Below are 27,502 nucleotides of genomic sequence, written 5' to 3'. Positions count from 1 at the left end.
TTTTGGAGTCGGTAAAGTGGTTTCTGCCAGGTAGAGATTTTTCTATAATAGCAGGTGATTTTAATTGCATTAGATCTGCAAATGATCGTAAGAGCTCTGCGGAATTCAGGACGGATGTGACTTCCAATATGTTGAATCAAGTGGTGCAGGATTTACGCTACACGGATGTGGGTTTGATGGTTCGGCCGAATGAAAACAAGTTTACATTTGTGGCGGACAGTGGGCGTTGTAGTTCCCGGATCGATTATGTGTTTGTGTCTGAAGGGATCAAAGTTACCAAATGTAATCATGTGACAAACACTTTTTCTGATCATAAGATGGTAATGGTGGATCTGTGTATTGTTGAGTCCCTTGCTTTTGGCAAGGGGCTCTGGAAGCTAAATGTAAGCCTGCTGGAAGAAGAGGAGGTGAGAAGTGGTTTTAAAAACGTGTTTACATTCTGTGTGTCTGAACAGCACCGTTTTAAAAATCTGCTGGAATGGTGGGATTGGGCAAAGGAGAAATTTGCATATTATTTTAAAGGGGTGTGTTTTAAAAGGGCAAAAGCTAAAAGAGATCAAGAGGAAGCAATAATTTCTAAGATGGAAGCGCTTTATAAGTTTAAAAGAGCTGGGATGGAGGTGGATAATGAGATTGGTGATTTGAAGGAGGATTTTAAAAAAACACTAATTGAAAAAGGGAAATCTATTGTCTTTAAAGCAAAAATACAGCACATGGAAGAAGATGAGCAATGTACAAGATATTTTTTTAAGAAATGTTTTAAGCCTAAAGGGGTTTTTAAGTCTGTTTTTACTCCTGCAGGTGAGAAGTCTGGGGAGGAAATGATTAATGGTATTCATTCTTTTTATAAAACCCTTTTTTCGAATGACAGCAGAGCCAGTGATGCAGAAATCAATGATTATTGTAATATTTTGACTGATAATATTCCTGAAGAAAAGGTGTCTTTTCTAAGTGATGGGCTCAAAAAGGATGAAGTGAGGCGTGCTGTGGATGGACTGGCGAAAGGGAAGACACCTGGCTGTGATGGCCTTCCTGTGGAATTTTATGTAGTATTTTGGGACATTTTAGGTGTGGAATTTTATCGGGTGGTGGAATATGTTTTTACTCATGCGGTTCTGTCTGACTCTATGCGTAGAGGGATCGTCACTTTGATACATAAGAAGGGTGATGTGAGAGAAATTAAAAACTGGAGACCAATAACTTTGCTCAATTGTGATTACAAGATTATTTCCAAAATTGTGGCAAGTAGATTGAGTGAAGTAATAATGGACATGGTGGGTGAATACCAAGCATGTGCAGTGCCAGGTAGGAGAATATCGGACAACTTGTTGCTTTTAAGGGACTTAATTTATTACGCTAATTTTAATAAGAACCCCCTTCTTGTACAGTCAGTTGACCTGGAAAAAGCTTTTGATAAAGTTTCACATAGATTTTTGTTTGCTGCACTTAGACACCTTGGGATCCCCACTAAATTATTGAACATTATTAAGTCTTTTTATTGTGGAGTTAGTAGTCAGCTCTTAATTAATGGTCACGTGAGTTCTAGTTTTAATATTCTATCTGGCGTTAGGCAAGGGTGCCCTTTATCTCCTATTCTTTTTATTTGCGTAGTAGAAGCTCTTTTAAAAAGTGTGCAAGTCGATAAGTGTGTGGATGGTGCCTTTGTCCCTGGAGGAATGGGGGGTCCTGTGAAATCATTAAGTTACATGGATGACATTGCTTTTATTTGTGGTTCGCAAGCTGAGCTTAATAGGATAAATCTTCATGTAAGAATTTTTTGTTGTGTGGCTGGAATGGCTGTAAATTGGAGTAAGTGTCAGTTTTGCAACTTTGGAAGGCAGGTGGATGTTAGTGTGGTGGGAGTAGAAAGAAAAGAAGAGATAGAGGTCCTCGGTGTTATCTTTGAAAAGGAACTTAAAGGGAAGAAGAGTCTGAGGATCCTGGAAAATAAAACAGAACAGAAACTGAATTATTGGAAATTAAGGAACTTGTCTCTGAGAGGGAAGGTACTTATCGTGAAGTCAGTGATCCTTCCATTACTGCTATATACTGCTCTGATATTTCCGCCTGCGAGTTTATGGACTAAGAGAGTTACAAGGAAACTGTTTACCTTTTTTTGGGGGTCAAAGATGGAAAAATTAAGGAGAGAAAAAGTGATGCTTTCTGTGGAAATGGGGGGCTGTGGCTTTCCAAATATGGAAAGGTTTTTAAAGATGCACTATTTGTTGAATATTTATAGACTTTCCCAGAGTAAAAGTAAGGCTGCAGATATGTGCAGGTTTTTGGCAGGATGGCTGTTTCAGAAATGGAGCTGGTGTGAGAAGGATTTGAGGAAGCCGGTGGCGTTTGTGGTTCCGTCTTTTTATGTAGTACTTAAGTCCTTCTATGATCAAATTGGTTTAAGCCCCACAGATAGACCTGATAAAAGAGAGATTGTTAAGAGATTAAAGGAGAGAGAATTATTATGTGATGTGCCATCCTGCAATACTGCGCAATCAAGGCAAGTCTGGAAGCTGTTTTTTGTTATAGGAATCAGCAATCGGCAAAAGGACGTAACTTGGATGGCATTACAAGGATGTTTGCCAACACGAGCTTTTTTGAATAGAAGAGGGATACGGGTTCAAGAATTTTGTCCAAGGGAGGGATGTAAGGATCCAGAGACAATTCAGCACATTTTTTGGGACTGTCCTTTTGCAAAAAAAGTTTTTACCCTTTTATCCCGGTTTTTTATTGCTCTTGTTGGGTTCCATTGCTTTGATTTTAGAAGGATATTAACAGGTCAAGATTTCAATCACTTGGAAAGGAGACGGATGAGTTGGATTATTTTTGCCATATATAAGGAAGTTTTGTGGGATTCACGGAACCTGGTTATTTTTAAAAAGGTGTGTCTCTCTCCAATGGACTGTAAGAACATTTTTCTTGCCAGGTTGTTTTATGTTTATCTATTAGATAAGAAAAGACTCGGTGAAACAACAGCAGAAACACTTTGGAAGTACTCACAGTGGAATGATTACTGTAGGTAGGATTTTGATTATTTTTTGGTGATTGGGATTGTTTTTTTTGTTTATGGGAGATTTTTCCATATGATGATCAGGAAACTTGTTAATTGAACGAGCAGATGATGCATGCGTTAATGAGAGTTCCAATCTGAGGAAAAAGGTTCTCCCAGGGTGAGGCTCATCCATTGCACTCCGGGTGTGCTGACCCCTGCGATTTCCCCAAATGCGGGAAACTCGACTGCATAATTTGTGGTAGTGGGGGACTGCGTTCGCGCTTTCCCCTGATTTCCTATGGTCAAAGACAGAACACAAAAGATGCTCTGCTGAGCCGAAGCGATGCTTTGGAGAAAAGCTCCAAGCAGCGGGCAGACGTGGCCTTTGGCTCCCCCTTGTGGGGGAAGGATGCCACCTTCCCTGTGTCGCTGCTATGCTTTGTTTATTGTTTCTTGGTTGGTTTGAGGTTGTTGCCTTTGCTCGACACTTTGGCCCTTTTTGACCCCCCCCACCCCCGGCTGGTGGGGATTGAGCAAGTCGCTTGCATCTCGTTGACTTGGTGACGACATGGCTTGCTCTGCTTGTCTGCAGGTGCAGGCGGGCATGCTCGCGGGAGGGCACCTGCAGCATCCCCATCTCACAGCCTTGGGGCTGGAGCTGGAGCTGTGAGTGGGCCGCTGGTGCGCAGCTATCTGCGGTTTGGTCCTCCTGCCCTTGAGCCTCCTCCAGCGTGCATCCTCTTGAGCGGAGATGAGTGAGTCATGAGAGGGTGCCGGCAGCTGGAGCTCGAGCTGTCTACAGCATGTTCTCAGGCCAGCGCAGCAACGTGACACGAGGCTGGGGCGGAGCCGAGGCTCCTATATGCAAATGACTCAGGCTGCTGCTGTGCATCTTGGGCGGCTTTTGACTTGAGCTCGGCCTGCCCTGTGGGGGTCGGAGTGGGCGTCAGCCGCGTCGGGAGCGACCGGCGCCTCCCACTCGAGGAGCCTCCGTGCGGTCTGTGCCGAACGCCACCCCCCACCCCCTCCCTTTCGGGCACGAGACTCCGCGATGTTGGGGAGCTGCGTCGGAGGGGCGCTCGTCGGGCCGGCGGGCCCCAACTCATACTTACCTGGCAGGGGAGATACCATTCTCTCTGGGTGAGTATCGCTTCTCAGCCTTCTGACGGGCAGCAGTGGTGGGAGACTACTTCTGTTTCTTGTTGGTTGGCGGTTGCGGTCGGGGTTCCCCTTGTGGGGCTCTGGTGTGCGATAGAGTGGCGACTGTGTTTATCTGCTACGAAAATGGTGGAGAAGGCACGTGGATTAGAGGACTCTGTCCGTCTACAAGTCCTGTCTGGACATGAGGAAGAAATTGGCCTGGACCAAATTTGCATGGATGTCTTGAAGAACATAAGAAGCCTTAAGGTAACAGATGTATTGGCACTGCAGGATTTTCAAAAGCAGGGAATTTATGATATCACGTTTGTTTCCTTGGGTATATGTCAGAAAGTCTACATGGAGCTGGTGCGGATGAAGGAGAAGAAAGAAGTGGAATGCCTGGAGTTTATTGTTGTGGAGCCCCTTTTTCAACAGACTTACAAGTATGTTGTGGTACATATGTATAATCCCAAGGTTCCAGATGATACCGTAACCCATTTTTTGAGAAGATACTGTTATGAAGTCAAATTCCTGGGGAAGATGAAAAATAGGCATAACTATTATAATGGCAAAAGAAGATACTTGGTGAAATTAATTCCTGATGCAACAGCCATTGGGGGGGCTCTGAGCATTCCTGCACAATTTTCAATTGGGGGGGAGAGGGGTTTTTGTTTCTACACTGGACAAATTGAATATTGTAGAAAGTGTCATATGTACGGACATGTGCAGAAAGAATGCCCGGTGCAAGGAATTGTTTGTAAGAATTGTGGGAAGCCCGGCCACATGGTGGATAGTTGCCCTGAGGCAAAGGTGTGTGATTTGTGTGGGTTGGAAGGTCACTTTGCCAGGAAATGTAGATTGTGGACTCAGATTCCTAAGTCCTATGCGGAGGCAACTAGTGGTCACTGGGGAAATAAGAGTGATGGTAAGAGTGGTGAGCATGAAAGCGCTAAGAATGAGAAAAGTGAGTTTGGTGGAAAAGGCAAACCTGAGCATCGTGCTGGTGTGATAGTTTCAAATGCAGCTAAAGAGCAAAGAAGTCAGAAACAAAATGGTGGAAGTAAAGTGAGCCATGCTGGATCTAAGATGGAGGATGGAGGGCGGGGCCAGGAAGGGGGAAAAGATTTTCAGAGCTCTCCTATAGTTGATCTGGGCGAGGCCAAGAATGCAATGGAGACTGTGTCTGAAGGACAGGGCCTTGGTGGTGAATTTGCATATGCTAATGCAGGCGTATGTGTGGACCCTGTAGTGGGGGAGGGAGATGGGGAAGGAATGGAGTTTTGAGGAGGAGGAGGAGGAGGAGGAGGATTCAGATCGGACGCTCACTCCTGGGCAGAGGGATGGGGGGACTAGTAGTAGTGATGAAAGTGTTTTTGAGGATGGTGATGATGATGATGATGATGATGGGGAGGATGAGGAAGAGGATGAGGAAATAGCTTCCTCGCTCAGTAAAAAGAGTAGAATGGAGGGGTGTTGGTCTGGTGGGCAGGGAGATCCTGTCTCTCCAAGGCCAGGTGTTTCTAACAGGGGCTCGGATCCTGAGTCGCCTGATATATTTAGAAAGGTGGATAGTAGGAATACTCCTTTCTCTGAATCATGATGGAGAATGTATGGTGGAAAATAATTTTTTTTGCCATGATGAGTTTATGTGTTGCTTCCCTGAATGTGCGAGGGATCAGTTCTTCTATCAGGAGAGCAGGTATATTAGATTATATGGAGAGGGTGAATGCTGACATTATATGTCTACAAGAATGTGCAATAAAAGCCTCACCGCATGCAAGTGAATGGAGCAGGGGGCAGTCTTTTTGGTCTCCTTGTACAGACAATAAAAATGAGGGGGTTGGCATACTATTGAAAAATAATAATTTAAAAGTATTACAGTTTAAAATTATCATACCTGGAAGATGTTTGTTTTTGTTATTAGATTTCTTAGGTCACCGGGTAAGGGTTTTTAATATTTATGCCCCTGCGGACAAGAAAGCACGGGTGTCCTTTTTGGAGTCGGTAAAGTGGTTTCTGCCAGGTAGAGATTTTTCTATAATAGCAGGTGATTTTAATTGCATTAGATCTGCAAATGATCGTAAGAGCTCTGCGGAATTCAGGACGGATGTGACTTCCAATATGTTGAATCAAGTGGTGCAGGATTTACGCTACACGGATGTGGGTTTGATGGTTCGGCCGAATGAAAACAAGTTTACATTTGTGGCGGACAGTGGGCGTTGTAGTTCCCGGATCGATTATGTGTTTGTGTCTGAAGGGATCAAAGTTACCAAATGTAATCATGTGACAAACACTTTTTCTGATCATAAGATGGTAATGGTGGATCTGTGTATTGTTGAGTCCCTTGCTTTTGGCAAGGGGCTCTGGAAGCTAAATGTAAGCCTGCTGGAAGAAGAGGAGGTGAGAAGTGGTTTTAAAAACGTGTTTACATTCTGTGTGTCTGAACAGCACCGTTTTAAAAATCTGCTGGAATGGTGGGATTGGGCAAAGGAGAAATTTGCATATTATTTTAAAGGGGTGTGTTTTAAAAGGGCAAAAGCTAAAAGAGATCAAGAGGAAGCAATAATTTCTAAGATGGAAGCGCTTTATAAGTTTAAAAGAGCTGGGATGGAGGTGGATAATGAGATTGCTGATTTGAAGGAGGATTTTAAAAAAACACTAATTGAAAAAGGGAAATCTATTGTCTTTAAAGCAAAAATACAGCACATGGAAGAAGATGAGCAATGTACAAGATATTTTTTTAAGAAATGTTTTAAGCCTAAAGGGGTTTTTAAGTCTGTTTTTACTCCTGCAGGTGAGAAGTCTGGGGAGGAAATGATTAATGGTATTCATTCTTTTTATAAAACCCTTTTTTCGAATGACAGCAGAGCCAGTGATGCAGAAATCAATGATTATTGTAATATTTTGACTGATAATATTCCTGAAGAAAAGGTGTCTTTTCTAAGTGATGGGCTCAAAAAGGATGAAGTGAGGCGTGCTGTGGATGGACTGGCGAAAGGGAAGACACCTGGCTGTGATGGCCTTCCTGTGGAATTTTATGTAGTATTTTGGGACATTTTAGGTGTGGAATTTTATCGGGTGGTGGAATATGTTTTTACTCATGCGGTTCTGTCTGACTCTATGCGTAGAGGGATCGTCACTTTGATACATAAGAAGGGTGATGTGAGAGAAATTAAAAACTGGAGACCAATAACTTTGCTCAATTGTGATTACAAGATTATTTCCAAAATTGTGGCAAGTAGATTGAGTGAAGTAATAATGGACATGGTGGGTGAATACCAAGCATGTGCAGTGCCAGGTAGGAGAATATCGGACAACTTGTTGCTTTTAAGGGACTTAATTTATTACGCTAATTTTAATAAGAACCCCCTTCTTGTACAGTCAGTTGACCTGGAAAAAGCTTTTGATAAAGTTTCACATAGATTTTTGTTTGCTGCACTTAGACACCTTGGGATCCCCACTAAATTATTGAACATTATTAAGTCTTTTTATTGTGGAGTTAGTAGTCAGCTCTTAATTAATGGTCACGTGAGTTCTAGTTTTAATATTCTATCTGGCGTTAGGCAAGGGTGCCCTTTATCTCCTATTCTTTTTATTTGCGTAGTAGAAGCTCTTTTAAAAAGTGTGCAAGTCGATAAGTGTGTGGATGGTGCCTTTGTCCCTGGAGGAATGGGGGGTCCTGTGAAATCATTAAGTTACATGGATGACATTGCTTTTATTTGTGGTTCGCAAGCTGAGCTTAATAGGATAAATCTTCATGTAAGAATTTTTTGTTGTGTGGCTGGAATGGCTGTAAATTGGAGTAAGTGTCAGTTTTGCAACTTTGGAAGGCAGGTGGATGTTAGTGTGGTGGGAGTAGAAAGAAAAGAAGAGATAGAGGTCCTCGGTGTTATCTTTGAAAAGGAACTTAAAGGGAAGAAGAGTCTGAGGATCCTGGAAAATAAAACAGAACAGAAACTGAATTATTGGAAATTAAGGAACTTGTCTCTGAGAGGGAAGGTACTTATCGTGAAGTCAGTGATCCTTCCATTACTGCTATATACTGCTCTGATATTTCCGCCTGCGAGTTTATGGACTAAGAGAGTTACAAGGAAACTGTTTACCTTTTTTTGGGGGTCAAAGATGGAAAAATTAAGGAGAGAAAAAGTGATGCTTTCTGTGGAAATGGGGGGCTGTGGCTTTCCAAATATGGAAAGGTTTTTAAAGATGCACTATTTGTTGAATATTTATAGACTTTCCCAGAGTAAAAGTAAGGCTGCAGATATGTGCAGGTTTTTGGCAGGATGGCTGTTTCAGAAATGGAGCTGGTGTGAGAAGGATTTGAGGAAGCCGGTGGCGTTTGTGGTTCCGTCTTTTTATGTAGTACTTAAGTCCTTCTATGATCAAATTGGTTTAAGCCCCACAGATAGACCTGATAAAAGAGAGATTGTTAAGAGATTAAAGGAGAGAGAATTATTATGTGATGTGCCATCCTGCAATACTGCGCAATCAAGGCAAGTCTGGAAGCTGTTTTTTGTTATAGGAATCAGCAATCGGCAAAAGGACGTAACTTGGATGGCATTACAAGGATGTTTGCCAACACGAGCTTTTTTGAATAGAAGAGGGATACGGGTTCAAGAATTTTGTCCAAGGGAGGGATGTAAGGATCCAGAGACAATTCAGCACATTTTTTGGGACTGTCCTTTTGCAAAAAAAGTTTTTACCCTTTTATCCCGGTTTTTTATTGCTCTTGTTGGGTTCCATTGCTTTGATTTTAGAAGGATATTAACAGGTCAAGATTTCAATCACTTGGAAAGGAGACGGATGAGTTGGATTATTTTTGCCATATATAAGGAAGTTTTGTGGGATTCACGGAACCTGGTTATTTTTAAAAAGGTGTGTCTCTCTCCAATGGACTGTAAGAACATTTTTCTTGCCAGGTTGTTTTATGTTTATCTATTAGATAAGAAAAGACTCGGTGAAACAACAGCAGAAACACTTTGGAAGTACTCACAGTGGAATGATTACTGTAGGTAGGATTTTGATTATTTTTTGGTGATTGGGATTGTTTTTTTTGTTTATGGGAGATTTTTCCATATGATGATCAGGAAACTTGTTAATTGAACGAGCAGATGATGCATGCGTTAATGAGAGTTCCAATCTGAGGAAAAAGGTTCTCCCAGGGTGAGGCTCATCCATTGCACTCCGGGTGTGCTGACCCCTGCGATTTCCCCAAATGCGGGAAACTCGACTGCATAATTTGTGGTAGTGGGGGACTGCGTTCGCGCTTTCCCCTGATTTCCTATGGTCAAAGACAGAACACAAAAGATGCTCTGCTGAGCCGAAGCGATGCTTTGGAGAAAAGCTCCAAGCAGCGGGCAGACGTGGCCTTTGGCTCCCCCTTGTGGGGGAAGGATGCCACCTTCCCTGTGTCGCTGCTATGCTTTGTTTATTGTTTCTTGGTTGGTTTGAGGTTGTTGCCTTTGCTCGACACTTTGGCCCTTTTTGACCCCCCCCACCCCCGGCTGGTGGGGATTGAGCAAGTCGCTTGCATCTCGTTGACTTGGTGACGACATGGCTTGCTCTGCTTGTCTGCAGGTGCAGGCGGGCATGCTCGCGGGAGGGCACCTGCAGCATCCCCATCTCACAGCCTTGGGGCTGGAGCTGGAGCTGTGAGTGGGCCGCTGGTGCGCAGCTATCTGCGGTTTGGTCCTCCTGCCCTTGAGCCTCCTCCAGCGTGCATCCTCTTGAGCGGAGATGAGTGAGTCATGAGAGGGTGCCGGCAGCTGGAGCTCGAGCTGTCTACAGCATGTTCTCAGGCCAGCGCAGCAACGTGACGCGAGGCTGGGGCGGAGCCGAGGCTCCTATATGCAAATGACTCAGGCTGCTGCTGTGCATCTTGGGCGGCTTTTGACTTGAGCTCGGCCTGCCCTGTGGGGGTCGGAGTGGGCGTCAGCCGCGTCGGGAGCGACCGGCGCCTCCCACTCGAGGAGCCTCCGTGCGGTCTGTGCCGAACGCCACCCCCCACCCCCTCCCTTTCGGGCACGAGACTCCGCGATGTTGGGGAGCTGCGTCGGAGGGGCGCTCGTCGGGCCGGCGGGCCCCAACTCATACTTACCTGGCAGGGGAGATACCATGATCACTAAGGTGGTTCTCCCAGGGTGAGGCTCATCCATTGCACTCCGGGTGTGCTGACTCCTGCGATTTCCCCAAATGCGGGAAACTCAACTGCATAATTTGTGGTAGTGGGGGACTGCGTTCGCGCTTTCCCCTGATTTCCTATGGTCAAAGACAGAACACAAAAGATGCTCTGCTGAGCCGAAGCGATACTTTGGAGAAAAGCTCCAAGCAGCGGGCAGACGTGGCCTTTGGCTCCCCCTTGTGGGGGAAGGATGCCACCTTCCCTGTGTCGCTGCTATGCTTTGTTTATTGTTTCTTGGTTGGTTTGAGGTTGTTGCCTTTGCTCGACACTTTGGCCCTTTTTGACCCCCCCACCCCCGGCTGGTGGGGATTGAGCAAGTCGCTTGCATCTCGTTGACTTGGTGACGACATGGCTTGCTCTGCTTGTCTGCAGGTGCAGGCGGGCATGCTCGCGGGAGGGCACCTGCAGCATCCCCATCTCACAGCCTTGGGGCTGGAGCTGGAGCTGTGAGTGGGCCGCTGGTGCGCAGCTATCTGCGGTTTGGTCCTCCTGCCCTTGAGCCTCCTCCAGCGTGCATCCTCTTGAGCGGAGATGAGTGAGTCATGAGAGGGTGCCGGCAGCTGGAGCTCGAGCTGTCTACAGCATGTTCTCAGGCCAGCGCAGCAACGTGACGCGAGGCTGGGGCGGAGCCGAGGCTCCTATATGCAAATGACTCAGGCTGCTGCTGTGCATCTTGGGCGGCTTTTGACTTGAGCTCGGCCTGCCCTGTGGGGGTCGGAGTGGGCGTCAGCCGCGTCGGGAGCGACCGGCGCCTCCCACTCGAGGAGCCTCCGTGCGGTCTGTGCCGAACGCCACCCCCCACCCCCTCCCTTTCGGGCACGAGACTCCGCGATGTTGGGGAGCTGCGTCGGAGGGGCGCTCGTCGGGCCGGCGGGCCCCAACTCATACTTACCTGGCAGGGGAGATACCATTCTCTCTGGGTGAGTATCGCTTCTCAGCCTTCTGACGGGCAGCAGTGGTGGGAGACTACTTCTGTTTCTTGTTGGTTGGCGGTTGCGATCGGGGTTCCCCTTGTGGGGCCCTGGTGTGCGATAGAGTGGCGACTGTGTTTATCTGCTACGAAAATGGTGGAGAAGGCACGTGGATTAGAGGACTCTGTCCGTCTACAAGTCCTGTCTGGACCAAATTTGCATGGATGTCTTGAAGAACATAACAAGCCTTAAGGTAACAGATGTATTGGCACTGCAGGATTTTCAAAAGCAGGGAATTTATGATATCACGTTTGTTTCCTTGGGTATATGTCAGAAAGTCTACATGGAGCTGGTGCGGATGAAGGAGAAGAAAGAAGTGGAATGCCTGGAGTTTATTGTTGTGGAGCCCCTTTTTCAACAGACTTACAAGTATGTTGTGGTACATATGTATAATCCCAAGGTTCCAGATGATACCGTAACCCATTTTTTGAGAAGATACTGTTATGAAGTCAAATTCCTGGGGAAGATGAAAAATAGGCATAACTATTATAATGGCAAAAGAAGATACTTGGTGAAATTAATTCCTGATGCAACAGCCATTGGGGGGGCTCTGAGCATTCCTGCACAATTTTCAATTGGGGGGGAGAGGGGTTTTTGTTTCTACACTGGACAAATTGAATATTGTAGAAAGTGTCATATGTACGGACATGTGCAGAAAGAATGCCCGGTGCATGGAATTGTTTGTAAGAATTGTGGGAAGCCCGGCCACATGGTGGATAGTTGCCCTGAGGCAAAGGTGTGTGATTTGTGTGGGTTGGAAGGTCACTTTGCCAGGAAATGTAGATTGTGGACTCAGATTCCTAAGTCCTATGCGGAGGCAACTAGTGGTCACTGGGGAAATAAGAGTGATGGTAAGAGTGGTGAGCATAAAAGCGCTAAGAATGAGAAAAGTGAGTTTGGTGGAAAAGGCAAACCTGAGCATCGTGCTGGTGTGATAGTTTCAAATGCAGCTAAAGAGCAAAGAAGTCAGAAACAAAATGGTGGAAGTAAAGTGAGCCATGCTGGATCTAAGATGGAGGATGGAGGGCGGGGCCAGGAAGGGGGAAAAGATTTTCAGAGCTCTCCTATAGTTGATCTGGGCGAGGCCAAGAATGCAATGGAGACTGTGTCTGAAGGACAGGGCCTTGGTGGTGAATTTGCATATGCTAATGCAGGCGTATGTGTGGACCCTGTAGTGGGGGAGGGAGATGGGGAAGGAATGGAGTTTCAGGAGGAGGAGGAGGAGGAGGATTCAGATCGGACGCTCACTCCTGGGCAGAGGGATGGGGGGACTAGTAGTAGTGATGAAAGTGTTTTTGAGGATGGTGATGATGATGATGATGATGATGATGATGGGGAGGATGAGGAAGAGGATGAGGAAATAGCTTCCTCGCTCAGTAAAAAGAGTAGAATGGAGGGGTGTTGGTCTGGTGGGCAGGGAGATCCTGTCTCTCCAAGGCCAAGTGTTTCTAACAGGGGCTCGGATCCTGAGTCGCCTGATATATGTAGAAAGGTGGATAGTAGGAATACTCCTTTCTCTGAATCATGATGGAGAATGTATGGTGGAAAATAATTTTTTTTGCCATGATGAGTTTATGTGTTGCTTCCCTGAATGTGCGAGGGATCAGTTCTTCTATCAGGAGAGCAGGTATATTAGATTATATGGAGAGGGTGAATGCTGACATTATATGTCTACAAGAATGTGCAATAAAAGCCTCACCGCATGCAAGTGAATGGAGCAGGGGGCAGTCTTTTTGGTCTCCTTGTACAGACAATAAAAATGAGGGGGTTGGCATACTATTGAAAAATAATAATTTAAAAGTATTACAGTTTAAAATTATCATACCTGGAAGATGTTTGTTTTTGTTATTAGATTTCTTAGGTCACCGGGTAAGGGTTTTTAATATTTATGCCCCTGCGGACAAGAAAGCACGGGTGTCCTTTTTGGAGTCGGTAAAGTGGTTTCTGCCAGGTAGAGATTTTTCTATAATAGCAGGTGATTTTAATTGCATTAGATCTGCAAATGATCGTAAGAGCTCTGCGGAATTCAGGACGGATGTGACTTCCAATATGTTGAATCAAGTGGTGCAGGATTTACGCTACACGGATGTGGGTTTGATGGTTCGGCCGAATGAAAACAAGTTTACATTTGTGGCGGACAGTGGGCGTTGTAGTTCCCGGATCGATTATGTGTTTGTGTCTGAAGGGATCAAAGTTACCAAATGTAATCATGTGACAAACACTTTTTCTGATCATAAGATGGTAATGGTGGATCTGTGTATTGTTGAGTCCCTTGCTTTTGGCAAGGGGCTCTGGAAGCTAAATGTAAGCCTGCTGGAAGAAGAGGAGGTGAGAAGTGGTTTTAAAAACGTGTTTACATTCTGTGTGTCTGAACAGCACCGTTTTAAAAATCTGCTGGAATGGTGGGATTGGGCAAAGGAGAAATTTGCATATTATTTTAAAGGGGTGTGTTTTAAAAGGGCAAAAGCTAAAAGAGATCAAGAGGAAGCAATAATTTCTAAGATGGAAGCGCTTTATAAGTTTAAAAGAGCTGGGATGGAGGTGGATAATGAGATTGCTGATTTGAAGGAGGATTTAAAAAAAACACTAATTGAAAAAGGGAAATCTATTGTCTTTAAAGCAAAAATACAGCACATGGAAGAAGATGAGCAATGTACAAGATATTTTTTTAAGAAATGTTTTAAGCCTAAAGGGGTTTTTAAGTCTGTTTTTACTCCTGCAGGTGAGAAGTCTGGGGAGGAAATGATTAATGGTATTCATTCTTTTTATAAAACCCTTTTTTCGAATGACAGCAGAGCCAGTGATGCAGAAATCAATGATTATTGTAATATTTTGACTGATAATATTCCTGAAGAAAAGGTGTCTTTTCTAAGTGATGGGCTCAAAAAGGATGAAGTGAGGCGTGCTGTGGATGGACTGGCGAAAGGGAAGACACCTGGCTGTGATGGCCTTCCTGTGGAATTTTATGTAGTATTTTGGGACATTTTAGGTGTGGAATTTTATCGGGTGGTGGAATATGTTTTTATTCATGCGGTTCTGTCTGACTATGCGTAGAGGGATCGTCACTTTGATACATAAGAAGGGTGATGTGAGAGAAATTAAAAACTGGAGACCAATAACTTTGCTCAATTGTGATTACAAGATTATTACCAAAATTGTGGCAAGTAGATTGAGTGAAGTAATAATGGACATGGTGGGTGAATACCAAGCATGTGCAGTGCCAGGTAGGAGAATATCGGACAACTTGTTGCTTTTAAGGGACTTAATTTATTACGCTAATTTTAATAAGAACCCCCTTCTTGTACAGTCAGTTGACCTGGAAAAAGCTTTTGATAAAGTTTCACATAGATTTTTGTTTGCTGCACTTAGACACCTTGGGATCCCCACTAAATTATTGAACATTATTAAGTCTTTTTATTGTGGAGTTAGTAGTCAGCTCTTAATTAATGGTCACGTGAGTTCTAGTTTTAATATTCTATCTGGCGTTAGGCAAGGGTGCCCTTTATCTCCTATTCTTTTTATTTGCGTAGTAGAAGCTCTTTTAAAAAGTGTGCAAGTCGATAAGTGTGTGGATGGTGCCTTTGTCCCTGGAGGAATGGGGGGTCCTGTGAAATCATTAAGTTACATGGATGACATTGCTTTTATTTGTGGTTCGCAAGCTGAGCTTAATAGGATAAATCTTCATGTAAGAATTTTTTGTTGTGTGGCTGGAATGGCTGTAAATTGGAGTAAGTGTCAGTTTTGCAACTTTGGAAGGCAGGTGGATGTTAGTGTGGTGGGAGTAGAAAGAAAAGAAGAGATAGAGGTCCTCGGTGTTATCTTTGAAAAGGAACTTAAAGGGAAGAAGAGTCTGAGGATCCTGGAAAATAAAACAGAACAGAAACTGAATTATTGGAAATTAAGGAACTTGTCTCTGAGAGGGAAGGTACTTATCGTGAAGTCAGTGATCCTTCCATTACTGCTATATACTGCTCTGATATTTCCGCCTGCGAGTTTATGGACTAAGAGAGTTACAAGGAAACTGTTTACCTTTTTTTGGGGGGTCAAAGATGGAAAAATTAAGGAGAGAAAAAGTGATGCTTTCTGTGGAAATGGGGGGCTGTGGCTTTCCAAATATGGAAAGGTTTTTAAAGATGCACTATTTGTTGAATATTTATAGACTTTCCCAGAGTAAAAGTAAGGCTGCAGATATGTGCAGGTTTTTGGCAGGATGGCTGTTTCAGAAATGGAGCTGGTGTGAGAAGGATTTGAGGAAGCCGGTGGCGTTTGTGGTTCCGTCTTTTTATGTAGTACTTAAGTCCTTCTATGATCAAATTGGTTTAAGCCCCACAGATAGACCTGATAAAAGAGAGATTGTTAAGAGATTAAAGGAGAGAGAATTATTATGTGATGTGCCATCCTGCAATACTGCGCAATCAAGGCAAGTCTGGAAGCTGTTTTTTGTTATAGGAATCAGCAATCGGCAAAAGGACGTAACTTGGATGGCATTACAAGGATGTTTGCCAACACGAGCTTTTTTGAATAGAAGAGGGATACGGGTTCAAGAATTTTGTCCAAGGGAGGGATGTAAGGATCCAGAGACAATTCAGCACATTTTTTGGGACTGTCCTTTTGCAAAAAAAGTTTTTACCCTTTTATCCCGGTTTTTTATTGCTCTTGTTGGGTTCCATTGCTTTGATTTTAGAAGGAAATTAACAGGTCAAGATTTCAATCACTTGGAAAGGAGACGGATGAGTTGGATTATTTTTGCCATATATAAGGAAGTTTTGTGGGATTCACGGAACCTGGTTATTTTTAAAAAGGTGTGTCTCTCTCCAATGGACTGTAAGAACATTTTTCTTGCCAGGTTGTTTTATGTTTATCTATTAGATAAGAAAAGACTCGGTGAAACAACAGCAGAAACACTTTGGAAGTACTCACAGTGGAATGATTACTGTAGGTAGGATTTTGATTATTTTTTGGTGATCGGGATTGTTTTTTTTGTTTATGGGAGATTTTTCCATATGATGATCAGGAAACTTGTTAATTGAACGAGCAGATGATGCATGCGTTAATGAGAGTTCCAATCTGAGGAAAAAGGTTCTCCCAGGGTGAGGCTCATCCATTGCACTCCGGGTGTGCTGACCCCTGCGATTTCCCCAAATGCGGGAAACTCGACTGCATAATTTGTGGTAGTGGGGGACTGCGTTCGCGCTTTCCCCTGATTTCCTATGGTCAAAGACAGAACACAAAAGATGCTCTGCTGAGCCGAAGCGATACTTTGGAGAAAAGCTCCAAGCAGCGGGCAGACGTGGCCTTTGGCTCCCCCTTGTGGGGGAAGGATGCCACCTTCCCTGTGTCGCTGCTATGCTTTGTTTATTGTTTCTTGGTTGGTTTGAGGTTGTTGCCTTTGCTCGACACTTTGGCCCTTTTTGACCCCCCCACCCCCGGCTGGTGGGGATTGAGCAAGTCGCTTGCATCTCGTTGACTTGGTGACGACATGGCTTGCTCTGCTTGTCTGCAGGTGCAGGCGGGCATGCTCGCGGGAGGGCACCTGCAGCATCCCCATCTCACAGCCTTGGGGCTGGAGCTGGAGCTGTGAGTGGGCCGCTGGTGCGCAGCTATCTGCGGTTTGGTCCTCCTGCCCTTGAGCCTCCTCCAGCGTGCATCCTCTTGAGCGGAGATGAGTGAGTCATGAGAGGGTGCCGGCAGCTGGAGCTCGAGCTGTCTACAGCATGTTCTCAGGCCAGCGCAGCAACGTGACGCGAGGCTGGGGCGGAGCCGAGGCTCCTATATGCAAATGACTCAGGCTGCTGCTGTGCATCTTGGGCGGCTTTTGACTTGAGCTCGGCCTGCCCTGTGGGGGTCGGAGTGGGCGTCAGCCGCGTCGGGAGCGACCGGCGCCTCCCACTCGAGGAGCCTCCGTGCGGTTTGTGCCGAACGCCACCCCCCACCCCCTCCCTTTCGGGCACGAGACTCCGCGATGTTGGGGAGCTGCGTCGGAGGGGCGCTCGTCGGGCCGGCGGGCCCCAACTCATACTTACCTGGCAGGGGAGATACCATTCTCTCTGGGTGAGTATCGCTTCTCAGCCTTCTGACGGGCAGCAGTGGTGGGAGACTACTTCTGTTTCTTGTTGGTTGGCGGTTGCGATCGGGGTTCCCCTTGTGGGGCCCTGGTGTGCGATAGAGTGGCGACTGTGTTTATCTGCTACGAAAATGGTGGAGAAGGCACGTGGATTAGAGGACTCTGTCCGTCTACAAGTCCTGTCTGGACCAAATTTGCATGGATGTCTTGAAGAACATAACAAGCCTTAAGGTAACAGATGTATTGGCACTGCAGGATTTTCAAAAGCAGGGAATTTATGATATCACGTTTGTTTCCTTGGGTATATGTCAGAAAGTCTACATGGAGCTGGTGCGGATGAAGGAGAAGAAAGAAGTGGAATGCCTGGAGTTTATTGTTGTGGAGCCCCTTTTTCAACAGACTTACAAGTATGTTGTGGTACATATGTATAATCCCAAGGTTCCAGATGATACCGTAACCCATTTTTTGAGAAGATACTGTTATGAAGTCAAATTCCTGGGGAAGATGAAAAATAGGCATAACTATTATAATGGCAAAAGAAGATACTTGGTGAAATTAATTCCTGATGCAACAGCCATTGGGGGGGCTCTGAGCATTCCTGCACAATTTTCAATTGGGGGGGAGAGGGGTTTTTGTTTCTACACTGGACAAATTGAATATTGTAGAAAGTGTCATATGTACGGACATGTGCAGAAAGAATGCCCGGTGCAAGGAATTGTTTGTAAGAATTGTGGGAAGCCCGGCCACATGGTGGATAGTTGCCCTGAGGCAAAGGTGTGTGATTTGTGTGGGTTGGAAGGTCACTTTGCCAGGAAATGTAGATTGTGGACTCAGATTCCTAAGTCCTATGCGGAGGCAACTAGTGGTCACTGGGGAAATAAGAGTGATGGTAAGAGTGGTGAGCATGAAAGCGCTAAGAATGAGAAAAGTGAGTTTGGTGGAAAAGGCAAACCTGAGCATCGTGCTGGTGTGATAGTTTCAAATGCAGCTAAAGAGCAAAGAAGTCAGAAACAAAATGGTGGAAGTAAAGTGAGCCATGCTGGATCTAAGATGGAGGATGGAGGGTGGGGCCAGGAAGGGGGAAAAGATTTTCAGAGCTCTCCTATAGTTGATCTGGGCGAGGCCAAGAATGCAATGGAGACTGTGTCTGAAGGACAGGGCCTTGGTGGTGAATTTGCATATGCTAATGCAGGCGTATGTGTGGACCCTGTAGTGGGGGAGGGAGATGGGGAAGGAATGGAGTTTCAGGAGGAGGAGGAGGAGGAGGATTCAGATCGGACGCTCACTCCTGGGCAGAGGGATGGGGGGACTAGTAGTAGTGATGAAAGTGTTTTTGAGGATGGTGATGATGATGATGATGATGATGATGGGGAGGATGAGGAAGAGGATGAGGAAATAGCTTCCTCGCTCAGTAAAAAGAGTAGAATGGAGGGGTGTTGGTCTGGTGGGCAGGGAGATCCTGTCTCTCCAAGGCCAAGTGTTTCTAACAGGGGCTCGGATCCTGAGTCGCCTGATATATGTAGAAAGGTGGATAGTAGGAATACTCCTTTCTCTGAATCATGATGGAGAATGTATGGTGGAAAATAATTTTTTTTGCCATGATGAGTTTATGTGTTGCTTCCCTGAATGTGCGAGGGATCAGTTCTTCTATCAGGAGAGCAGGTATATTAGATTATATGGAGAGGGTGAATGCTGACATTATATGTCTACAAGAATGTGCAATAAAAGCCTCACCGCATGCAAGTGAATGGAGCAGGGGGCAGTCTTTTTGGTCTCCTTGTACAGACAATAAAAATGAGGGGGTTGGCATACTATTGAAAAATAATAATTTAAAAGTATTACAGTTTAAAATTATCATACCTGGAAGATGTTTGTTTTTGTTATTAGATTTCTTAGGTCACCGGGTAAGGGTTTTTAATATTTATGCCCCTGCGGACAAGAAAGCACGGGTGTCCTTTTTGGAGTCGGTAAAGTGGTTTCTGCCAGGTAGAGATTTTTCTATAATAGCAGGTGATTTTAATTGCATTAGATCTGCAAATGATCGTAAGAGCTCTGCGGAATTCAGGACGGATGTGACTTCCAATATGTTGAATCAAGTGGTGCAGGATTTACGCTACACGGATGTGGGTTTGATGGTTCGGCCGAATGAAAACAAGTTTACATTTGTGGCGGACAGTGGAAGTTGTAGTTCCCGGATCGATTATGTGTTTGTGTCTGAAGGGATCAAAGTTACCAAATGTAATCATGTGACAAACACTTTTTCTGATCATAAGATGGTAATGGTGGATCTGTGTATTGTTGAGTCCCTTGCTTTTGGCAAGGGGCTCTGGAAGCTAAATGTAAGCCTGCTGGAAGAAGAGGAGGTGAGAAGTGGTTTTAAAAACGTGTTTACATTCTGTGTGTCTGAACAGCACCGTTTTAAAAATCTGCTGGAATGGTGGGATTGGGCAAAGGAGAAATTTGCATATTATTTTAAAGGGGTGTGTTTTAAAAGAGCAAAAGCCAAAAGAGATCAAGAGGAAGCAATAATTTCTAAGATGGAAGCGCTTTATAAGTTTAAAAGAGCTGGGATGGAGGTGGATAATGAGATTGCTGATTTGAAGGAGGATTTAAAAAAAACACTAATTGAAAAAGGGAAATCTATTGTCTTTAACCCCTTTACCCCCAAGGGTGGTTTGCACGTTAATGACCGGGCCAATTTTTACAATTCTGACCACTGTCCCTTTATGAGGTTATAACTCTGGAACGCTTCAATGGATCCTGGTGATTCTGACATTGTTTTCTCGTAACATATTGTACTTCATGACAATGGTAAAAATTATTTGATAGTACCTGCGTTTATTTGTGAAAAAAACGGAAATTTGGCGAAAATTATGAAAATTTCGCAATTTTCCAACTTTGAATTTTTATGCAATTAAATCACAGAGATATGTCACACAAAATACTTAATAAATAACATTTCCCACATGTCTACTTTACATCAGCACAATTTTGGAAACAAAATTTTTTTTTGTTAGGGAGTTATAAGGGTTAAAAGTTGACCAGCAATTTCTCATTTCTACAACACCATTTTATTTTAGGGACCACGTCTCATTTGAAGTCATTTTGAGGGGTCTATATGATAGAAAATACCCAAGTGTGACACCATTCTAAAAACTACACCCCTCAAGGTGCTCAAAACCATATTCAAGAAGTTTATTAACCCTTCTGGTGCTTCACAGGAATTTTTTGAATGTTTAAATAAAAATGAACATTTAACTTTTTTTCACAAAAAATTTAATTCAGCTCCAATTTGTTTTATTTTACCAAGGGTAACAGGAGAAAATGGACCCCAAACATTGTTGTACAATTTGTCCTGAGTATGCCAATACCCCACATGTGGGGGTAAACCACTGTTTGGGCGCATGGCAGAGCTCGGAAGCGAAGGAGTGCCATTTGACTTTCAATGCAAAATTGACTGGAATTGAGATGGGACGCCATGTTTCGTTTGGAGAGCCCCTGATGTGGCTAAACATTGAAACCCCCCACAAGTGACACCATTTTGGAAAGTAGACCCCCTAAGGAACTTATCTAGAGGTGTGGTGAGCACTTTGACCCAACAAGTGCTTCACAGAAGTTTATAATGTAGAACCGTAAAAATAAAAAATCATATTTTTTCACAAAAATTATCTTTTCGCCCCCAATTTTTTATTTTCCCAAGGGTAAGAGAAGAAATTGGACCCCAAAAGTTGTTGTACAATTTGTCCTGAGTACGCTGATACCCCATATGTGGGGGTAAACCACTGTTTGGGTGGATGGGAGAGCTCGGAAGGGAAGGAGCGCCGTTTGACTTTTCAAAGCAAAATTGACAGGAATTGAGATGGGACGCCATGTTGCGTTTGAAGAGCCACTGATGTGCCTAAACATTGAAACCCCCCACAAATGACACCATTTTGGAAAGTAGACCCCCTAAGGAACTTATCTAGAGGTGTGGTGAGCACTTTGACCCACCAAGTGCTTCACAGAAGTTTATAATGCAGAGCCGTAAAAATAAAACAAAATTTTTTTCCCACAAAAATTATTTTTTTAGCCCCCAGTTTTGTATTTTCCTGAGGGTAACAGGAGAAATTGGACCCCAAAATTTGTTGCCCAATTTGTCCTGAGTGCGATGATACACCATATGTGGGGGGAACCACTGTTTGGGCACATGGGAGGGCTCAGAAGGGAAGGAGTGCCATTTGAATGCAGACTTAGATGTAATGGTCTGCAGGTGTCACATTGCGTTTGCAGAGCCCCTAATGTACCTAAACAGTAGAAACCCTCCACAAGTGACACCATTTTGGAAAGTAGACCCCCTTAGGAACTTATCTAGATGTGTGCTGAGCGCTTTGACCCACCAAGGGCTTCACAGAAGTTTATAATGGAGAGCCGTAAAAATAAAACAAAAATTTTTTCCCACAAAAATTATTTTTTAGCCCCCAGTTTTGTATTTTCCCGAGGGTAACAGGAGAAATTCGACCCCACAATTTGTTGTCCAATTTGTCCTGAGTGCGCTGATACCCCATATGTGGGGGGGAACCACTGTTTGGGCGCATGGGAGGGCTCGGAAGGGAAGGAGCTCCATTTGGAATGAGGACTTAGATGGAATGGTCTGCAGGTGTCACATTGCATTTGCAGAGCCCCTAATGTACCTAAACAGTAGAAACCTCCCACAAGTGACACCATTTTGGAAACTAGACCCCCTAAGGAACTCATCTAGATGTGTTGTGATAGCTTTGAACCCCCAAGTGTTTCACTACAGTTTGTAACGCAGAGCCGTGAAAATTAAAAAAAAAAATCTTTCCCCCCAAAATTATTTTTTAGCCCCCAGTTTTGTATTTTCCCGAGGGTAAGAGGAGAAATTCGACCTCAAAAGTTGTTGTCCAATTTGTCCTGAGTACGCTGATACCCCGTATGTTGGGGGAAACCACCGTTTGAGCGCATGGCAGAGCTCGGAAGGGAAGGAGCGCCATTTGGAATGCAGACTTAGATGGAATGGTCTGCAGACGTCACATTGCGTTTGCAGAACCCCTAATGTACCTAAACAGTAGAAACCCCCCACAAGTGACCCCATATTGGAAACTAGACCCCCCAGGGAACTAATCTAGATGTGTTGTGTGAACTTTGAACCCCCAAGTGTTTCACTACAGTTTATAACGCAGAGCCGTGAAAATAAAAAATCTTTTTTTTTCCCACAAAAAATATGTTTTAGCCCCGAGTTTTGTATTTTCCCAAGGGTAACAGGAGAAATTGGACCCCAAAAGTTGTTGTCCTATTTGTCCTGAGTACGCTGATACCCCATATGTTGGGGTAAACCCCTGTTTGGGCACACGGGAGAGCTCGGAAGGGAAGAAGCACTGTTTTACTTTTTCAACGCAGAATTGGCTGGAATTGAGATCGGACGCCATGTCGCGTTTGGAGAGCCCCTGATGTGCCTAAACAGTGGAAACCCCCCAATTATAACTGAAACCCTAATCCAAACACATCCCTAACCCTAATCCCAACAGTAACCCTAACCACACCTCTAACCCAGACACACCCCTAACCCTAATCCCAACCCTATTCCCAACCGTAAATGTAATCTAAACCCTAACTGTAACTTTAGCCCCAACCCAAACTGTAGCCCTAGCCCTAACCCTAGCCCTAACCCTAATCCTAGCCCTAACCCTAGCCCTAACCCTAACCCTAACCCTAGCCCTAACCCTAGCCCTAACCCTAGCCCTAACCCTAGCCCTAACCCTAACCCTAACCCTAGCCCTAACCCTAGCCCTAACCCTAACCCTAGCCCTAACCCTAGCCCTAACCCTAGCCCTAACCCTAGCCCTAACTCTAACCCTAGCCCTAATGGGAAAATGGAAATAAATACATTTTTTAAATTTTTCCCTAACTAAGGGGGTGATGAAGGGGGGTTTGATTTACTTTTATAGCGGGTTTTTTAGCGGATTTTTATGATTGGCAGCCGTCACACACTGAAAGACGCTTTTTATTGCAAAAAATATTTTTTGCGTTACCACATTTTGAGAGCTATAATTTTTCTATATTTTGGTCCACAGAGTCATGTGAGGTCTTGTTTTTTGCGGGACGAGTTGATGTTTTTATTGGTAACATTTTCGGGCACGTGACATTTTTTGATCGCTTTTTATTCCGATTTTTGTGAGGCAGAATGACCAAAAACCAGCTATTCATGAATTTCTTTTGGGGGAGGCGTTTATACCGTTCCGCGTTTGGTAAAATTGATGAAGCAGTTTTATTCTTCGGGTCAGTACGATTACAGCGATACCTCATTTATATCATTTTTTTATGTTTTGGCGCTTTTATACGATAAAAACTATTTTATAGAAAAAATAATTATTTTTGCATCACTTTATTCTCAGGACTATAACTTTTTTATTTTTTTGCTGATGATGCTGTATGGCGGCTCGTTTTTTGCGGGACAAGATGACGTTTTCAGCGGTACCATGGTTAGTTATATTTGTCTTTTTGATCGCGTGTTATTCCACTTTTTGTTCGGCGGTATGATAATAAAGCGTTGTTTTTTGCCTCGTTTTTTTTTTTTTTTTCTTACGGTGTTTACTGAAGTGGTTAACTAGTGGGCCAGTTTTATAGGACGGGCCGTTACGGACGCGGCGATACTAAATATGTGTATTTTTATTGTTTTGTTTTTTTTATTTAGATAAAGAAATGTATTTATGGGAATAATATTTTTTTTTTTTTTTCATTATTTTGGAATATTTTTTTTTATTTTTTTTACACATTTGAAATTTTTTTTTTTTACTTTTTTACTTTGTCCCAGGGGGGGACATCACAGATCAGTGATCTGACAGTTTGCACAGCACTCTGTCAGATCACTGATCTGACATGCAGCGCTGCAGCCTTCACAGTGCCTGCTCTGAGCAGGCTCTGTGAAGCCACCTCCCTCCCTGCAGGACCCGGATCCGCGGCCATCTTGGATCCGGGGCTGGAGGGAGCAGGGAGGGAGGTGAGACCCTCGCAGCAACGCGATCACATCGCGTTGCTGCGGGGGGCTCAGGGAAGCCCGCAGGGAGCCCCCTCCCTGCGCGGTGCTTCCCTGTACCGCCGGCACATCGCGATCATCTTTGATCGCGGTGTGCCGGGGGTTAATGTGCCGGGGGCGGTCCGTGACCGCTCCTGGCACATAGTGCCGGATGTCAGCTGCGATAAACAGCTGACACCCGGCCGCGATCGGCGGCGCTCCCCCCGTGAGCGCTGCCGATCGCATATGACGTACTATTGCGTCCTTGGGAAGTAAAGCCCACCCCACATGGACGCAATAGTACGTCTAATGGCAGAAAGGGGTTAAAGCAAAAATACAGCACATGGAAGAAGATGAGCAATGTACAAGATATTTTTTTAAGAAATGTTTTAAGCCTAAAGGGGTTTTTAAGTCTGTTTTTACTCCTGCAGGTGAGAAGTCTGGGGAGGAAATGATTAATGGTATTCATTCTTTTTATAAAACCCTTTTTTCGAATGACAGCAGAGCCAGTGATGCAGAAATCAATGATTATTGTAATATTTTGACTGATAATATTCCTGAAGAAAAGGTGTCTTTTCTAAGTGATGGGGTCAAAAAGGATGAAGTGAGGCGTGCTGTGGATGGACTGGCGAAAGGGAAGACACCTGGCTGTGATGGCCTTCCTGTGGAATTTTATGTAGTATTTTGGGACATTTTAGGTGTGGAATTTTATCGGGTGGTGGAATATGTTTTTACTCATGCGGTTCTGTCTGACTCTATGCGTAGAGGGATCGTCACTTTGATACATAAGAAGGGTGATGTGAGAGAAATTAAAAACTGGAGACCAATAACTTTGCTCAATTGTGATTACAAGATTATTTCCAAAATTGTGGCAAGTAGATTGAGTGAAGTAATAATGGACATGGTGGGTGAATACCAAGCATGTGCAGTGCCAGGTAGGAGAATATCGGACAACTTGTTGCTTTTAAGGGACTTAATTTATTACGCTAATTTTAATAAGAACCCCCTTCTTGTACAGTCAGTTGACCTGGAAAAAGCTTTTGATAAAGTTTCACATAGATTTTTGTTTGCTGCACTTAGACACCTTGGGATCCCCACTAAATTATTGAACATTATTAAGTCTTTTTATTGTGGAGTTAGTAGTCAGCTCTTAATTAATGGTCACGTGAGTTCTAGTTTTAATATTCTATCTGGCGTTAGGCAAGGGTGCCCTTTATCTCCTATTCTTTTTATTTGCGTAGTAGAAGCTCTTTTAAAAAGTGTGCAAGTCGATAAGTGTGTGGATGGTGCCTTTGTCCCTGGAGGAATGGGGGGTCCTGTGAAATCATTAAGTTACATGGATGACATTGCTTTTATTTGTGGTTCGCAAGCTGAGCTTAATAGGATAAATCTTCATGTAAGAATTTTTTGTTGTGTGGCTGGAATGGCTGTAAATTGGAGTAAGTGTCAGTTTTGCAACTTTGGAAGGCAGGTGGATGTTAGTGTGGTGGGAGTAGAAAGAAAAGAAGAGATAGAGGTCCTCGGTGTTATCTTTGAAAAGGAACTTAAAGGGAAGAAGAGTCTGAGGATCCTGGAAAATAAAACAGAACAGAAACTGAATTATTGGAAATTAAGGAACTTGTCTCTGAGAGGGAAGGTACTTATCGTGAAGTCAGTGATCCTTCCATTACTGCTATATACTGCTCTGATATTTCCGCCTGCGAGTTTATGGACTAAGAGAGTTACAAGGAAACTGTTTACCTTTTTTTGGGGGTCAAAGATGGAAAAATTAAGGAGAGAAAAAGTGATGCTTTCTGTGGAAATGGGGGGCTGTGGCTTTCCAAATATGGAAAGGTTTTTAAAGATGCACTACTTGTTGAATATTTATAGACTTTCCCAGAGTAAAAGTAAGGCTGCAGATATGCGCAGGTTTTTGGCAGGATGGCTGTTTCAGAAATGGAGCTGGTGTGAGAAGGATTTGAGGAAGCCGGTCGCGTTTGTGGTTCCGTCTTTTTATGTAGTACTTAAGTCCTTCTATGATCAAATTGGTTTAAGCTCCACAGATAGACCTGATAAAAGAAAGATTGTTAAGAGATTAAAGGAGAGAGAATTATTATGTGATGTGCCATCCTGCAATACTGCGCAATCAAGGCAAGTCTGGAAGCTGTTTTTTGTTATAGGAGTCAGCAATCGGCAAAAGGACGTAACTTGGATGGCATTACAAGGATGTTTGCCAACACGAGCTTTTTTGAATAGAAGAGGGATAAGGGTTCAAGAATTTTGTCCAAGGGAGGGATGTAAGGATCCAGAGACAATTCAGCACATTTTTTGGGACTGTCCTTTTGCAAAAAAAGTTTTTACCATTTTATCACGATTTTTTTATTGCTCTTGTTGGGTTCCATTGCTTTGATTTTAGAAGGATATTAACAGGTCAAGATTTTAATCACTTGGAAAGGAGACGGATGAGTTGGATTATTTTTGCTATATATAAGGAAGTTTTGTGGGATTCCCGGAACCTGGTTATTTTTAAAAAGGTGTGTCTCTCTCCAATGGACTGTAAGAACATTTTTCTTGCCAGGTTGTTTTATGTTTATCTATTAGATAAGAAAAGACTCGGTGAAACAGCAGAAACACTTTGGAAGTACTCACAGTGGAACGATTACTGTAAGTAGGATTTTGATTATTTTTTGGTGATCGGGATAGTTTTTTTGTTTATGGGAGATTTTTCCATATGATGATCAGGAAACTTGTTAATTGAACGAGCAGATGATGCATGCGTTAATGAGAGTTCCAATCTGAGGAAAAAGGTTCTCCCAGGGTGAGGCTCATCCATTGCACTCCGGGTGTGCTGACTCCTGCGATTTCCCCAAATGGTAGTTAGGGTTGAGCAACTTTTAGTTTTTTAGGGTCGAGTCAGGTGTCGCGAAACCCGACTATCTCAAAAGTCGAGTCGAGTGGAATCGGCCGATTATCGAGAAAAGTCGGGGATCGACCGAAACACGAAATCCAATGCAAGTCAATGGGGAAGCATAGTCGGCAGTGAGTGGAAACCAGGAAAACACCTACAGTGCCCATTTTAATGGCAAAAACATCCATTCTTGTTACTAAAGCTTGTCAATCTTAATTTACCTTATAATAATAGTTAGGCATTGGAAATTGGGGG

At 44.0% G+C, this 27,502-nt stretch overlaps 1 non-coding gene and 3 pseudogenes across 1 annotated transcript; all 4 read left to right on the top strand.

The window, feature by feature from the left end:
- Positions 1–3,103: 3,103 nt before the first annotated feature.
- Positions 3,104–3,283, top strand: LOC138660406 (U1 spliceosomal RNA; annotated as a pseudogene).
- Positions 3,284–9,228: 5,945 nt separating this feature from the next.
- Positions 9,229–9,408, top strand: LOC138660405 (U1 spliceosomal RNA; annotated as a pseudogene).
- An 813-nt stretch (positions 9,409–10,221) lies between these two features.
- LOC138660386 (U1 spliceosomal RNA) lies at positions 10,222–10,385 on the top strand. Its single transcript, XR_011317835.1, has one exon. It is a non-coding gene; the product is annotated as a U1 spliceosomal RNA (small nuclear RNA).
- A 5,922-nt stretch (positions 10,386–16,307) lies between these two features.
- On the top strand, positions 16,308–16,487 carry LOC138660404 (U1 spliceosomal RNA; annotated as a pseudogene).
- Positions 16,488–27,502: the final 11,015 nt, after the last annotated feature.

This window comes from Ranitomeya imitator, chromosome 1, assembly GCF_032444005.1.
Source record: "Ranitomeya imitator isolate aRanImi1 chromosome 1, aRanImi1.pri, whole genome shotgun sequence".
Classification (NCBI taxonomy): Eukaryota; Metazoa; Chordata; class Amphibia; order Anura; family Dendrobatidae; genus Ranitomeya; species Ranitomeya imitator.
Note: the sequence above shows the minus strand (reverse complement) of the source record. Positions and strands in the feature narration are given on the sequence as shown.